This window comes from Hyposmocoma kahamanoa, unplaced genomic scaffold (assembly GCF_003589595.1).
Source record: "Hyposmocoma kahamanoa isolate Upper Pololo Valley unplaced genomic scaffold, ASM358959v1 93, whole genome shotgun sequence".
Classification (NCBI taxonomy): domain Eukaryota; kingdom Metazoa; phylum Arthropoda; class Insecta; order Lepidoptera; family Cosmopterigidae; genus Hyposmocoma; species Hyposmocoma kahamanoa.
The window spans coordinates 19,387,468-19,392,255 of NW_020654810.1; the positions used below are offsets into that span (position 1 = coordinate 19,387,468).

Below are 4,788 nucleotides of genomic sequence, written 5' to 3' on the forward strand. Positions count from 1 at the left end.
TTTTTTCTTGATAAAGTTAAATTTAAAGAATTATAGGAGCTTATGCTGTTGATCGCAAACTTTTTTTGATGTGTGTACGAGTCTAACATAAAACTAAGTAATTAATCTACACGAAATGCACTTGCCGGCAAGTGCGACGTATAGCGCAATCTGCTGTCAGGTAAACAATTACATGCTTCAGGCCCCCCAGTTTGTATAAAAAACGTACTTGTCTAGATACTCTATGGTCATTTAAAATATCAAGCGCTAAATTTGAATGCAATATTTTCACTATAATTTACACTGGGCATTTAAGTTATCATAAGAATAATAGTTATTTCTGGGTCTTAATCACTGCTCTTGTTATGTACATTTTGATGTACACCTGGCTTGAAAGGTTACGAATTTAGAAATTAAAAAAAACGCATTATACCTATTGTTTTCAACCGACTTCAGAAAAAGGAAGAGAATTTAAATTCAATTATTTTTTTGTGTGTATGTTAGGCAATTACTAAGACATTTGTGAACAGAATTGTAGAGAGTGGCACAATTTCACAACCCGCAGTTGCGCAATGAATGTACTTGCGCAGAGCGACAAAGGCGTACTCGAGGGGGGTCGGGGGGCGCGAGCCACTGCGAGTGAACGCGCTGAGTTTGTGGGTCGAGCGCTAAGGGTTGACGTGTGCGTGATTTCAAAAATTTTTTAATATGTTGAGTGAGTTCTACGAAAATCTTTATAATAATGAATGTTTTTAATAGTGGTGCACGACTATTCTATGCACGATTGTAATTCGACAACGAAATACAACAGGGTTTTTAAATTTCAAAGTAAAACTCATGACGCGAGGTAAATTTTTCCTATAATTTTATGATACCTACAATGTATAATATATAATATATAATATATAATACATAATATATAATATATAATATATAATATATAATATATAATATATAATATATAATATATAATATATAATATATAATATATAATATATAATATATAATATATAATATAATATCTACGCGTGAAAGTAAATTCTGATTCCTATGCCACAGAAATCAAAAGAAGTCGAAATGAATATTTTTGAACTTCTATCGTAGGTCGTGAAAGGATATACGTTGTGCAGATATTTTTTAAGTATCTCTTTTTTATAAGATTATAGGTGTCATAATAGGTTGGTTATTATTTATTATTAATTAAAATAAAAGAACAAAATAAAAATAATAATAAAATAGGCTTTTTTTGACATGCGTAAATTTCGAATAAAACAAAAAACATAATTAAAATAAATTCAATTAAAATTAACAATAAAAAAGAAGCATAAAAAGTAAAAAAGGAGCATGTGAAAAGGGTCAATGACCCAGCCTCTGAGGACTATGCCAATTAAATTGCCCTCGCTATTATTCTGTCATAGCCCGTCATAATATGGAACACCACAATTATGCTTTAGGAAGTAGTAGTGCTCGCACGGAAGCATGTAGCTTCATGACACTTCAGAACCTGCTAATCAAATGGCCCTAAAGCTGCTACACTGCTATGAGTGTTAATTATCTCAGTACAGGGTACTATAAAAAGTCGACCTCAAAAGTTTGTGGCATTACATCTATTTGCCAAGGTTTAATGAAATCAGTTACCGGAAAAAAATGCGCGAAACCGGATTCATCCCCTACTTTGCCACTCTTAGAGGTTTCCCACTGAAAAAGAATCATCAAAATCGGCTCACAGATGCCGGGCGTCATCGCGGAACACACATACAAAAAAAGGAGGAAAAAAGAATATACAGTCGAATTGAGAACCTCCTTCTTTTTTGATGTCGGTTAAAAATTCAAGAAAAAGATGCGCCCCGCGCGCGACTTGGGTCTCTTGGACACGTATCGCGATTATTAGTTATTTATATCCACTAATGTCAATAATGTATGTGTGAATGTTAAACTGTTGAAAACATGGACTGTTTGCTGAATATGATTGATTAATGTTTTCTGTATATTATGTGTTTATTTTTTAGTAGGTAACTCATTTAATGCAGCTTAGATAGTATTAAAGTTCGTTGCAATTTCATATGTCATTCCGAACCTTTTGTATTTTCCATTTATACGGAGGCAGTGTAAAATAGAACGTGTCTGTAACTACTTTATATACAGACCGAGGCACTAGATCTCCATCCGCTACATTCTAGATGCTTCAGAAATATTTTAACGTGCTTAATGCGGGAACGAAATTAATGTATATCGTCACACACATAATGTATTATTTCAAATTGTGTTAACCTGTACCGTGAGTTTTCAGTGACAAGTCCCGCAGGCTACTGCATAGTTTATATTTATGTGTAATTGAAAATAATACACAATCGAACATAATCGTGTGACAATACGTAACAATTTCTAAATACTAACAACTTGGCAGGACTATATTACTAACATCGTAAACAACAACTATTGTTCCCTGACATTTAAGATTAACAGTGTTCTTAATATTCAGTGTGCAGAGCGGAATGTAAGAAAGTTATTAGTAACTGGCTGTTCACACTCGACTGAAAAACTACTTACCGTACTGGATTAGGTTGAAATCACACACACACATACATACACACGCACACACGCACACACGCACACATACTCACTTATACTTGCTCAGACACACACACTCGCGCACGCACTCACACAAGAGCACACATACATTGTTTCTTGTTATATGTTACGCTTTATTTTGTAATATGATCATATATATATATTTTAAATAATGCTACGTTCTTTATACACGTAGAGGGAGTGAGCTTGGTGATCTGTAACATAAGCCCCCACCCTAGTACAGCCTGGAGTCTGTTCTAGTAAGAGCTGGAGCTCTCACTGAGGAACTTGTTAATAAACATGAAATGTAACTACTCATAGACCTTTCTGACAGAAATAAACCATTTTGTATTGTATTGTGTTTGTAATAATTCATCAGATTTTACTTACATACAAAAATTAAAATATTTAAATAAACCGCTCGAAACGGTGATGACAACACTGTGCAAAACGCAGGATGTGAGTGGGGATAGATGAGGAGGACATTTGCCTATTTGAACTTACTACGAAATACAGAACTAAAAAGTCGATAGTACAAAAAAATTTAAAGGTTTATTTTTGATACATTAATTATATTTTGCATAAAGTTATGGTACAAAAGTTGTGTTTATGATGTTAGTAATATAATCCTGCAAGGTTATTATTATTATTATATTATATATTGCACAGGAAAAACAGGAAAAAAAACAGACAAACAAAAGGTACTGCTTATTTCTATAAGAATTTCTCTTCCTGCAGACCTAAATACGGGACAAAATAACTAAAATAACGGTCTTACGTGCACAAAAAACAAAACTATGTAATACAATATTCAACATCATCACCAACATACCAGCCGGAAAACGTCCACTGCTGAACATGACCTTCCCCAAAGATTTCTAGACTAGGCGATCGGACGCGACGTGCATCCGTCGGTCAACCACCGGCCTTACCAGGTCATCCGTCCATCTATCATCCGTCGTTCCGGATCTCCATTCGAGAACCTTTCTTCCCCAAAGGCTGTCAATTCTGCGAGCTATGTGCCCTGCCCACTGCCACTTCAACTGGCTAATCCTTCGAGCTATGTCGGTGACTTTCGTTCTTCTACGGATCTCCTCATTTCTCATTCGATCACGTAGAGAAATACCGAGTATTGCTCGCTCCATAGCTCGTTGAGTGACTATGAGTTTTTTTATGAGGCCCATAGATTAATTGGCAGTACTTCACTAGTCGAACTCTATCACAAGATCAACCTATGTATCAGGGTGACGGGCGTAGTGGCAGAGCCCCTCAAATCTTTGCGATTTAAAGCTCTTAGTGGCACTGCAATTATTACTGACAGAAAACGCTTACCACTAGGCGCATGACTAGTTCGTTCATGTTCATGATTAGGTTATATTAATTTGCTGGTACTTATTATTATTTCATATAAGGTGGTGGCGCTAGTGACTCACAAGCAACAGTGTTCGACATCTGTTTTTAAATTCATGTCTAATACCATTTAGGACGAAATGTTCTATCATAGTAACCCGTTTCTTATTAATAAGTGTCAATTACTGGGTATTCATTATTGGTGAGTGTTGATTACTGGTTAATTACTTAGTGGATTTTTGGTGTTCTTTACTGGAGTTTTAGAGAAATTCTAGTTTACGTTTCTTTAGAATTATAAGAGCTCTTTTATGGAAGATACTGCGGTATAAATATTCTTGAAGATTGTATCTGTCAAGTAAATTAATAACTGATATATGTTTAAGAAGAAAAAAGTTATACATAATTTAAAGACATATTTCCCTTAAAATGTCGATCATTGATACAAGCACCATAATATAACTTGATATTTAATTAAAATTATAGTTACTAAAGATTATTATCAATATAATATAATTCAATGTGTATTATTATGAAGAATTATCCGAAATAAATAAATGATTATTCGTTATAAAAACAAGTTTCTTGTATGACTTTGAAAAATTTACGCTAAGCATTCCAACAATGTAAAATAATGTTTCTTTATTCTGTATGTAATATTTATTCCGCCAAACTGCAGAGTAGTTTATTGGCGGAGACACACTCACAGTCATGTTTCGCAACATACCTATGCCTATCTTACCTATCATACATTATAAAATACACTTACATGTATAGATATATCAAAATCAGAATACAACGCTTAATTATCTGTGATTTGTGATAACAATTTCTCTTTCGCTTTCTTTTTAAATGTTAACGCAGATAAGTTATGCAAGTTTATATGTTCCG

The 4,788-nt window shown here is 33.9% G+C and overlaps 1 protein-coding gene across 1 annotated transcript in view; it reads right to left on the reverse strand.

The window, feature by feature from the left end:
• LOC113237660 (nitric oxide synthase-like protein) overlaps window positions 1-4,788 on the reverse strand; it is a 196,305-nt gene that overhangs the window by 18,918 nt on the left and 172,599 nt on the right. The gene's annotated exons all lie outside the window — the stretch shown is intronic.